Below are 12401 nucleotides of genomic sequence, written 5' to 3'. Positions count from 1 at the left end.
GTCTCACATCTGGGTGCTATTTGCAATAATCATGCTATCAACAGCACCTTCGTCAGTAATATATTTTGGATAACACCTTTATAACACTACTGTCAGTTCAGCAGACGGCTTGGATTAGTTGGACTTTTTTTTAGCTAGAATTCCCTTGCAACATACCTTTCATTTTGAACATACTCTGATACGGAACCCCTTTAATTTTATTCACCAGTGCTTTATAAAATGTCAGGCTTTGTTATTTAAGAATGCAGGAAGGCATTTTCTGGACCACATACCTATGTTTCTACACCACAGGTGCCTGGGGTTACTTCTCTGCTTTCACATCTGCCATTGGTATGAATTCTGAAGTATGCTGTGGATTTGTGATTACACTGCTGAAAAATGATAGCATTTTTGCAGATTGAGTTCCTGTAGACTGCACTACTAAAGCTTATTCCTTCCTCCTTGCTGTCCTCTTTTTGACCTTCCTTGTCAATATTCAGGTAAAATATAGCTCTGTGCAAAGAACTTGAAATCTATTTCAAACACACACATAAAAAACCCCTACAAAAGCTGGTGGCAGAGGTAGGCAACTAATGCCAATCATAAGCTTTTGCAAATGAGCTTTTCTTTGAGGGTGATTTTGAAGTAAGAGAACAAAGCTGCTCAATGCTTCAGGTTTGGGGTGGGATGTAAGAAGACAGGAAAGTAAGAATCCCAGAAAGACACTGGCAAAGAGAGTGGGAGTTAGTAAGATGCAAGAAGGAGGCAGAGTCAGAGCCATAAAGACCTGGAGGATAAGCTTGGTCTCAATGGAGAGAACAAGAAGGAACCCTTGGCAGATGAAAAGAGAAGGTAAAGGGAGGGAGAGCCCATCTTAGCTCAGACGTTCAGCTTCCTTTGCCCTGAAATGGAAGAAGTCCACCACACTGCAAATGTGTACCCTTTGGCTGCCCAATAGCTCTGTGTTAGGGGCTTGGTTAATGAGGAAATGATCCCTAACCAGTGTTTAGTCTAGTCCAAATAACTTCTCATTGTCACATATATAGGTAAAAGGAAAAGATCAACTCTCTTAGCTCAGTCTTCAGAAATAGAACCTGGAAAAGCCCTGGAGCTCCCTGCTGGAGCTGGAAAGCAGCAAATCATCTAAAAATCTCCCCAAACCAAGGCAAACTATCTGAGTAAAATCTTCAGACCAGAAGTTGTTGCTCTGTCAGCTGCTGCATCTCTCCTCTGCTTCAGGATAGGACAATTTAGGAAAGGGGATCCTCTAGCTTAGGTGCTGCATCATCACTATGTGCTGATACTGTGTTGGTTTTCAGCAGCAAAGAATGAAGAAAAGAATGGAAAAATATGATTTTAAAAACTGTAGTGTAATTCAATTAAATATGTTAAAATAGGTAAGGTCTACTCACAATTTTAGTAAGATACACAAAAAACCCCACACCACCACCCATAGGGAGGGTCAATACAATTAGCAAACTATGTGTCACATCTGGCTCACTTCACTATTATGTAATTTTCTACTTTATATATATAGATATATATATATATAAAAATAAGGTCTTCATACCCAAATGGAGGTTTGGAAAATGTCTTGCACTTTGTGAATCTGTGTTTCACCTCAGCCTGCTGCTCTTCAAATGTCATTTCTAGATCATCTGTGCATGAGGGTCTCATGTCACCCTCTCAGACACATTGTGGGCTGGAAACTGCCAACATACAGCAACTAATGACATTCTTTAAGAGCCAGCTGAAGACACATTGGAAAATCCAGCTGTGTCCATGTGTAAATTCTAAGGTATGTGTCAATGGTAAACTTTACTGTCATGGCTTTTATACTTTGTTTCAGGTTTCAGTTGGTATAAACAACCTCACTTTGGCTGCCTTTCAAAACATGAAAACTGAGCACATGTGGATTCATCAAATGGGAAATTAGTCACCCTTACTACTTTAGAGAACCCAATCATTTTAAAATCCCTGCCATGTCAGTATGCCCCCCCCTGAAAAAAAATATAATAAATGCCCTAGAGGATTTCTTGTTCTGAACGTTGTCTTAATGCAACTATCTAACTACTAAACCACAGTTCACCTGCTGAAGTATGGAAAAGCATCCTGAAGTATAGCTTGTTCAGTCAAAACGTCTGGACAGACTTGGAATCAGCACAGTGTTTACATTTTTGTCTGTTATCTAAAAGTGTTCACTGCTAGAAGCTGTCTTTTTCCAGGCAGCCTCACATGTGATATAGTAGTGGGAAAAAGAAAAAAATCATGAAGAAACCCACTGTCTTTTTATACTGCAATTAGTAGCAAATCTAAAGCTGTTCACTCTCACATCACATGGATCCACACATTATTTCCTTAGCTTTGCAAAGGCAAGCTGTTTCTCTAGGTGTAAGAAAAGAGTGCAGGCTCAGAAGATGAAGTGTTATTGCCATGGTGCAACACACTATGGTGGTACAACTCAACTCCCCATGCTCTATAATAATGACATGTGGCAAGCAGGTCGCTGGGACTCTGTTATGGGAAGCCTTCCCTGGTCTTCCAAAAGGTGAATCAGGCTAAGTGACAGCAATTGACCAAAGAGAACACTAATAATACCCACAATGGCAAAATGACTTTGGTCAATAGCAGAGCTTTCTGGCTCTGAGTCTGCTCCAAATATCTACGTAGTCATCACTGAGAGAGTGGCAAACAGGCTGTTTTCCTTCAGAGTGCCTCCTAGTTGAAGATCCTTGAAGCTAGGCTCTGGAGCATCACTCCTACAAAAGACATGTGAATGGCAGGCTCAGAGGCACTGAGAGGGAAGGTAGGGGATAATTTGCACCTCCTGTTTTGTATTCACTTGTATTTGTCATAGCCAGTTCTGTTCCTTCACTGAGGCCCAGATCCTGGTTGCTTGTGAAGCCTTGGTGAGGAGCACAGGCTTCCTGACCACTTCTGATAAAACCAATGGCAATTCAGGTTTCAGGTGAGATGAGTGATGCTGCAGTGGTGTGCTGTCTGTAAGAGAGCCTAAGGCAAATGGCTTCTCTCCTAGGAACTCAGTTACATACCATAAATTAGGTGGGATGGATCTAAATGACAGGAATAACTTAATGATCTCTACTATTTCTCTCTTGCTGTGTCTATAACCAGTAAGTGGAGCAGACCAGCTTACTGGATGATTTTCATTCATTGCACACACACCCGCTTCCTTTGGGCTACAGCCTAGGAATAGTGGCTAAATTGACTTGCTCAAGATAATCTCAGATCTGCTGCTTTTCCAGATGGCTGCTTGCTTTTGATGCTTCTTACAAAACTGAAGATGAATCTGATCAGCCTACTCACTTTTTTGGGGGACTTAGTCATGGTCTTGAGACAGAGAATTTCTTACGAAAACTGATAGCAAGCTCCACTCTGATTCCTCTCTTTGATTAGGTGGTTCCTCAAACTCACAAATCTGGATTTTTCATGCATTTACAATTGTATTATTCACAGTTTCAGGTTCCTCACAGCATTTGGTATTGGCTTCTTATTTTCCTTAATAATGAGACTTAAATTCTCTATGCCAATATTTCGGCATAGTTACTAGCCATTAGGTTCTTTTATTGTTGAGGAATTTCACAATTGTGTGATTGAAATAACAGTGTATGTATGGCAGCATAAGAAGCTCTGAGCCACGGAGTTATGGTTTTGGATTTTAAAACTAGTCATTTGAGTGTGCTCAGGGCTGTGATAGCAACAGATTGATAAGAGCAATTCAGGGACAAGGTTTCACTAAGTCACTGTTAATAATACAGCCTGCTGAAGGTTTTGCTTTACCCAAAAATAGGTTGAGAAAGCCGAAAAGTTAAAGCCTGCAAAGTCTGAAGCAAACCAGCAAATATTTAAGTACTCTCTGAAGCATCTTTCTCCAAAGAAGAATTTCTAGACAAGTTCCTGTGTTTTGCTGAACCTGGGAGCCAGGTAAGCAGCCTAAGGACAGCATATGCTACCACATGAAAGAGTTCCTGGCTTCTTGGGGAAGAACAAACTGGTGGGGGGGGGCGAGGTTGGGGAGAGAGGGGAGAAGGGATGGGAATGACGATGACATGACTGGAAGTAGTTTCACTTTCTTTACTTGGTCTTGGCTGTAACTGCCAGTTCAAATGACTTTGTGGCCCATTTTCTCCTTGTTTTTCCTCTCACTTCACAGCAGATAAGAGAAGAAAATGGGGAACACCTTACATGGAGAAATATATGCAAAGAGCTGCCAAAGACCGTCAGTCCACTGGAAAATAGTGTACTGAGATACATACATTTCCCCCTAATTTCTTTAGGGCAGCATTAGTAATCTGAGGTGCCTATGTGCTTCACAGGAGCAGGTATGCTCAGGTAACAGTGGTTTTTAGCCTGAATATAAAATATCAAAATAATAAAAAATAAAATCTGACTACAACTTTCTATCAGTCACATCTCTTCTTGTTAAATATAACTTACCTGCTTAAATTTCACATGCAGATTACTTCTCTGGGGTATCCAAGGGAAAAGTAATAATTTACCAAAGTATTCACCTGAAAGTTCCTAAGATTATTTAGCTATCTATTAGACTCTAGACAGAATAAATATAGGCATGGGGAGGGGGCACTTTCTTTAAAATCCAGGCCTGGAAGAGTAATTCATGTTGCAGCAGCAGCCAGCAGGGCCACCCTCTTACTGCAGCTCTGGGCTTAAAAATGTTTTAAAACCTCTGTTTTAAAACCTTTCTTCACGTGAGAAAAGTATGAATCAGGGAGGGAGGCATTGCAAGAAAGGCCATCTGAAACAGAGCAAACAGTACACACAAATCTTACCCCAGCTCTCTGAGCAGGCGGCTTTGGTAAGGGAGGGCTTAAGAGGTGAGATCATCCTTCCTGGAGTAGCAGTGATGCTCTTTGCAGCTAGTTAGTTGTATCTCACTACTCCTTTACCCCTCTTTCCACAGGTATAGACTGATAGACCCTGCCTTAGTTCTACAGTATAAATAGCAATAATAGAGGCTTATGGCTTTCTCTATAGATAGCATGACATTTTTGCTACTTTTGCAAAAGGAGAAGTAGGGTCTATCTCAAAGTCTTTCTAATTGCAGCCTCATAACTTCTGTCTATGCACTCAGTATAGGTTGTTGTGTTTGTAGGTTTTGGGGTTTTTTTGGTTGTTTGGTTGGTTTGTTTTTTTTAATTCATTGCCTTATTTAAGGAGAAGGTTTAATTGGTCTGTTCAGCTGCTACCTGGTAAATGAGGCAAAGAGTAGTTTGAATTAGTTGATTACAAATACCTGGTGAACTCGTGAAATTTTCTAGGTGTTTACATTTCTAGTCCATCTTCTAGCCAACTTTCTCCAAGTGTTTTGCATGTGTTCCTGTGTAAGTACTCACAAAACCTTCCCTTGCTTGGCAAATTTCTTCAGCATCTGCAGTGAATAGTTGGAGGAACTGGGGTGAGGAGTCATTTAGACATTGATCAATGGGACCAGTGATCTGTTTAAAGCCAAGCACAAATTTAAGTGATTTACCACACCAGGCCTTCAAGTCTTTGCCAAGTGTCATCCAGAAAGTTGATTCTAGTAGCCGTATCTCCTACAGCTCTGCCAGGCTCGGGCTTAAATTATTATAGCAAACTAGTGTTTAATTTAGTGAAAAGAAAAAATCTGCTAAGCTGGGAAGAAAAATTGACTGGGTTGGTGATAGACTGTTGCACATGGAAATCTTGTATGACAGCAGTACAAGATGGGACTCAGTCTGGTTACTCCCCAGGAGAAAGGACCTTAGACTGTTTGCTGAGAATCTGTGAAGTAGAGGGATGGATGTCTTCTGGGTAAATCCTCCTTTGTCAGGCTGTAGAGTTTTTAAAATAAGAGGCAAATTTCACCTGCTTTCCTGAGAGGTGAAAAACATTAAGATATCTCTAGCTTTTGTTGCCTAAACCACAATGGTATTCAGTAATTTCTTATTAGGCATGGGACAGTCTATTTTAAAATCAATACTTTGTTTCATTAAAACGTATGTTACAAGCAAATGTAAGGTTGCTCTGCACAACTTGGAAGGAAGTAAAAGGTAAATGTCAATGAGCAGGATAGAAGAAGACAATATTCTTGGCAAGTTTTGTTTCCTGTGGCAGCCAGGGCTGTCAGCCCTACAATGTGATATGCAAACCCCAGAGTGGCCATGTTGCCCTCAGCTAGCTCAAACTGAATTAGCCCTAATGATGCCCTTAAGTGCCTTTAGCTCTTTGAATGTGATTCTTTTTGTTCAGGAGGTGCAGTCCTCACCGTTAGTGGTTCATCAAGAAATGGTTCATCAAGAAATGATGGCCTAGGAGTCAATTTGTTGGGTATAAGTCTGTGTGCCTTTTCTTCCACATACATCCCTTTAGTTACAAGGGTAACACGGTCTCTCAATTTTCAAGTGAAATTAATATAATTCTTAATTCCCCCTTTTTTCTTCTTCCTCAAAGGAAGAAAGGAGGTTTCCCTGCTCACCACATAGAGTGAGTCTAGAGCACCCCATTTTAAGAGCCTAGAGCACATCTTACCACTGTCATTTTTCCTGTACTGCTGCATGGTGACACTCAGAGGCACTTGCAACCACAGTATAAACACTACTGAAAGCAACTCCTTCTCCATTAAATTCAAGAGCTGAAGTTAAGTGTTACACTTATGGCAATGCTGTTCTCTATTCCCTCTCTGGTTGGCATGTAAATGACATAATTTGGCCTGCTATAATAATTGCAGGATGATAAGCCAATTTGAAAATTCTTTAGCTGATGTTTTAATTTTTTTTTTTCAAGTGCACACTGTTCATACTCTAGAATTTAATCTATTTATGCTATTATACTCTTATTATATGAACCAAGCTAAATCAGGCCAAGGATGTCTGTGGTGCTGGGTGGCATTAGTGATGTATTTGCCAAGTGCTCTCTGATGTCACCTAACCACAGGTACTTGATACTGAGATGCCATGTATAATACACCCTGAGACGACACCCTGAGCACTAATCACCTATGAGTAGTTCCTGAATAAATTCCTTGTCCTGTGAGTTTGTTTTCTCAGGCAGAGTTCTCTTTTGCAATTGAAGCAAGGGATCTGATTCTGCCCTCCAACAGGTATTACACTTTGTGACACTCCAAATGTGTCATGTGGAGGACAAACCCCTTCCAATGCCTGTATAGCTCTGTTCATGTTGACAATAAATAATATATTTTCTCTAAGTTGTACTTGACACATATTTTGGCTAATTCTAGTGTTTGGGTTTCTTTTTCAGGCAAACTTCAGAACCTTCACATGGTTTTTTGTCTTCCTTTTAAGGTGTTTAAAAATTAGGGATGAACCTTGCAATCTGCTTTATGTACATTGGGAAATAGCTGACCCAGTGCTGTCCAGAGTCTTTGGGCACGGAAACACCTCTGGCTGCAGCATCAGCCATAGTGGGGGAGCTCCACGCATCAGCCATAGTGGGGAGCTCCCCACAACAGCTGTGGTGCAAGAGCCGTGCACTTCTCAGCCAGTAGTTAAAATTGTCAAAACAAGGCTTGCTTCATCTCTATGAAGCTTGTTCTTGGCTCTTCACATGGAAGGACTGTAATCCCTCATCCCTTACCCGTGGTCTGAAGAGCACAGGGCCCAGAGCATGGCCAAAGTGCTGTGGGAGTCAGCTCCAGATGGGTTAGCGCAGCCCGTTACATGGTGTACTCTTTTCCACTCTCTCTCTCTGCTTGGAAAGATCTGTATTCCTGGCTTTTTCGCCTCATTTCACAGCCATATATTTGTACAGGGTTTTTATCCTGGCTAGTGTGATTACGAAGGAAATAGTGCAGTAGCCCCTCAAATAGAGGGAAAAGAGAAGATCAAAACACACATCAAACTCCTTAGCCGGCATGCCAACTACCACAATATTGGGGAAAATGCAGTGTGCAAGATTTTGCTGCATGTGAAAATGAAGGGAAGGGAAATGAAAATATATACTACCACGTCCTCTAAAAATGTGTACCTACAGGGTTGAAGCAACCATGAGTGATGCTGTGCAGACGGTTTTTCTCTTGCCAGGGAGAGTGTAGTGGGGCCAGAGTCTTTTAATCTGTCATAAGTATAACCTAAGATTTACAGTTGGAATCAGACTTGAAAATGTAGATGGATTTTCAATTACAGAGTCTGTTCTATCATAATGGCTTTCGTTCAAGGCTTTGTCTGGGTAGAACAACAGCTGTTCTGCCTGTGTTTTTTCATGTTTTATTTTATTTTTAGACTTTTCTCATATGTAAAATGCCAGGAGATGGACACAGACTGGGAGACATCATGGTGATGTCTGCTAAATAAATAAAGTGCTCCCTGTGATACTTCAATGGAACTACATTTAAAAGGTGTTTTCCCATCTCTAACATTGCAAAACACAGAAGGAGAGAGTTGATTTCAGGTAATGAAGAGGTCTGACCCAGAATTTTGACCATCTTCCCACCCCTAACATGGCTAATCTGGATAAAACAGGATGCGGAGCTCTGATCTTACTTTGAAATTAGCATTTTGCTTGAAATCACCAGCTGATGATTGTTGAGAGTCCACAAAAGCTTCCAAGTTTTGCCTCTGAAAGTTAAAAATTAGGGAGCCAGTGGTCAGTCATTTTAATATGCCACCTTTAAAACCACTTCAAGCACTTAGGTATTTGAAATTGAACTGTCTGGTGTTCAAATTCAACAATTGTCTATCTGTTTGTTTAAGCTAAGCAACCTTTTTGTTTCAATAATTCCTCTTTCCACATCTGTACATTTCTTCTGTTGTTTATTATGATTTTTAAAGATGCATGTTTGACTTTTCATAAGGTACACCTGTTCAAATGCAGATATCAATGAAAGTTTAGTACAGAAATAGGAGTTAGAAGTCCAGATACTGCTGTGGATCTATTTCCCACAGCAGACATTGTTTTGTTGCTTGGAGACCTGCTGTATGTTCTTGCTTTAATCTGCCTTCCAAAGCTGAGCTCTGTGCTTCTAATACAGCTGGAAAACTAGCAAATATTCTGTGTTTCAAAACTTGTGTAGGAGGAAAAGGACATGTAGGAAAAACCTACCAAACACCAAAACAAAAGCTCCAACCCAGCTCCTTTGAGACCTGGAGCCACCAGGAATTTTTGTTTGTGCTGGGAAAGTAATACGTAACTTCAGGCACCAACTGAATGACATGCTTCTCATGCAAGGCAGGAATGCATTCTTTTCACAACCGAGAACAGGAATTATGAGAACCACGACAGAGCCCTGTTATGCTGTTTCTGAGAAGAGAGCTCCTCTGTGGTTGATCTTACTAGAAACCACAATGAGAACATCAGGGTTCATTTTCCTCCTCAGTCATTCTTCATCTATTTCTCTCCTCCCTATCTGTCCCTTTCTCTTTCTTTTGTTACTTTTGTTCTCTTTCTGTCCTCAACTCTTCTCTCTTTCTGTCTCATCTTTTCTCTCTTATCTTTGAAACACTGCAGGCCTGCCTGCAAGGTTGCCCCTGTCCATTAGAAGATAGAGCAGTGACAAGACTGTACCTGCGCTGAAGTTCGCTTCCACAAGCAGGTAGCACTAAGCTGTGTGCTGTTCAAATATCAGTTCACACTGTTCTCACAGGCATTAATCCAGGACCACTATTTGCCTGATACAGTGCAATACTGCAGTGCCAAAGGATAGGTTTTAGTATTTCCATTTCCAGGCTTTTATTCTGACATAGAAAAAAAAGTGGACAAAAGTACATTGTTGCCATTCAGAAAAATAACTCATCTGTTTTACATGAGTGCTGGTAATAGAGATGGAATTAAGGAAATGTCATCTTTGCAGTATGCCCAGACTTCTGAATGAGAGGGATTCCCGAACAAGCGTCTTCCAAAATCACATTTCAGACTCGCAGTTTCCATCAGCAGGACCTCTGGCAAGGCTGGCAGGAGCATGACTGCAAACGCGGGGAGTTTGGAAGCAGCTCTCAGAGCGTGGAACCACAATGATGCCTGATCCACGGATTTGCGCCTTGGCAAGACAGACAGATCAGAAAAAGTGGAATTGACATGCTTATCTCTGAATCGGAGATTTTAATCTCCTGAAGAGCAAGGGTCTAAGTCTGATCTGCATTTAGATTCTGCTCCGGTGTAAAGCCAGAATAAATGTGCTTAAGCTCAGACCTACCAACTAGTTTTTCAAACCTATTATAAAACATGGCATTACCTTACAAAAAGCCAAGCTCTTGTAATCTACTCTAATTCAGCAGCAAACCATCCTCTATACACATTTTGTTGCTCCCTGTCCTCCAGCAGTACTAAGAAGAGAAGAGTATGGAAACTTCCACCCTTCAAAGAAGCCCAGCATGTCCTCAGATAATCCCTTGTGGGGCTGGACAGTGGGACCAGAGCCAGGCTGTGCTGTCAGGGCTCCCCAGCTTGTTAGAGGGATGTGTTTGTTCCCAACCATTCCTTACTGTCTCAAGATGAATGGCTGCACTGACCACCACAATTGCTTGATGGTCCCAGAAGAGATGCTATTTAAGCTAAAGGACAGCACTTGGAATGAGAACAAATGTATCTAAACAGGCCATAATTACTTTCATGCTGGTTATTAAAAGAAGGTTCGTAATAAAGTTTTGGAGGATCAGCCAAAATGATTAAAGGGGAATCTAATTTTTAAAGTAGACCTTGGTTCAGTTTTTGGAAGATTTATTGAAGCTGGGCTGCAGGGGAGTCAGTAGTCTCAGCAATGCTTGAACCTCCTTCCTTCCGATCAAGGGGTCTCTTGGTAATTTAGTGTCATCTGTTAACTCTAACCCACACAAGACATTGCTCTTTACTGGGCTGATATTGCTGTCCTGTAATCACACTGAACTCTACTCTCCAAAACAGCAGCAGAAATGGCCACCCCCCCACAGTAATGTGGGAGAGACACTATTCTGTTTAATTGAGCATTGAAAAGCCCACTCCATTCACTGAGGTGTATGAAAACTAATTTTCTTTATGCCAATACTGGTTCTGCTGGGAAAAAAAAAAAAAGGAAAATCGGTAAAAATCACCTCCCCAACATATGAAAACAAAATCTCCCAAACTGAGACATCCAAATGAATCATATTCTTGAAAATCTTCTTTTTCCTTCAGTCACAAAATCAGGCTGGCAACACTGACATGCCTCTGGGCAGCCCTTTGGGTGAGAAAATCCTCATGGCATGCAAGATCTTGTGTAAAAAGAGCATTATTTGCCTAGTGATTTGCTTTTATTGTTTTAGTATGAAATAAAAATCTCTATGCACATTTTGGAGTGTTACACTGAGTTTATTTTGAAAAAGATATCAAAGAATGCTTTTTTCATCTCTGAGCCAGACGGAAAGAAAAAACAAAAGTATTTCACCCTCAGAAAGAAAACACATCAGAACTTCCAGAAGTTATTTTTGCCAAGATTTTTTTTTGTTTGTTTTTGTTTTGGTTGGTTTTTTTTTCACTAAACAGCATGGAGAAAACGAGATGAAGATGGTGAGTGAACAAATAGGCTCTGGTTTTAGGAAGGTCTGGCTTCTGGGAAACAAGGGCTTTGTAAAGTCACTGTTCTTTCCCATCTATAGGTACCCGACCTACCTCTGAGTGAGTGCAGGTAAGTACCGGGAGCCTCCTCCTCGCTCCTGCCCATGCCCTGGGAGCAGAGGTGTGTCCCAGTGCAGGAAGAGCATCAGCAGCACAGGGCCTGCTCCAGGGGCAGCAGTTATCTCCAGGGTGCACGGAACACCCACAGAAGTGAGGGGTGAGAAAGCAAAGCCTGGAGGCTGGGGCTGGAGACATTTTGTTCCCTTTGGATGCTACATCTGTGTGAGCCGCTGTGCTTCTAATGCAGGAAGCTGCGCTGGGGAAAAGTGGTTTTGTTTTCTCACACATGAATCAACTTGGCCACCTTTCCCTTACTTGCTGCAGAGCAGTTTCCTCTGACTAGCTCCTTGCCTTGCCAGTGATCAGAAACCAACTCCTGCTACTTGCTAAAAACAGGGGAGCTACTTGCCAGGAACAGAAAATTAAAAGAGGAGGTCAACCATCTGAGAAAGCGAAAAATAGCAAGATCAGATTAGCCATTATAAACAGCCAAATTAAGGTAGCTGCAATAATGGCTAATCTAGGAACTGATCCTGCTCTACTCAAGACGTTCCTCACTTGGGGGCCCATCTGCAGTGCTTTGCATGCTAGAACAGTGAACTGCAAGAGGGAGTTCTTGGTACTTAAGACCTTCTCAAAGGTCTTGCACAGCTCAGACCAAGTTTCTAGCACCTAGGTGCTGCAAAAACAATGCCCCAAAACTGCAATTAAGGGATAAAATAGCACAGTCATTCTTCAAACCAGGATGGTGTGAGAAGGAAGGCTTTAATGAAAATAATTCTCATCAGTTTGACTTTTAATACCTACAAATAAATGCTTGTGGCTCCACATCTCTC

Source organism: Neopsephotus bourkii, unplaced genomic scaffold (genome assembly GCF_033783945.1).
Source record: "Neopsephotus bourkii isolate Nb327-2 ecotype Australia unplaced genomic scaffold, CSIRO-AGI_Nbou_v1 NB_1027, whole genome shotgun sequence".
Classification (NCBI taxonomy): Eukaryota; Metazoa; Chordata; class Aves; order Psittaciformes; family Psittacidae; genus Neopsephotus; species Neopsephotus bourkii.
Note: the sequence above shows the minus strand (reverse complement) of the source record.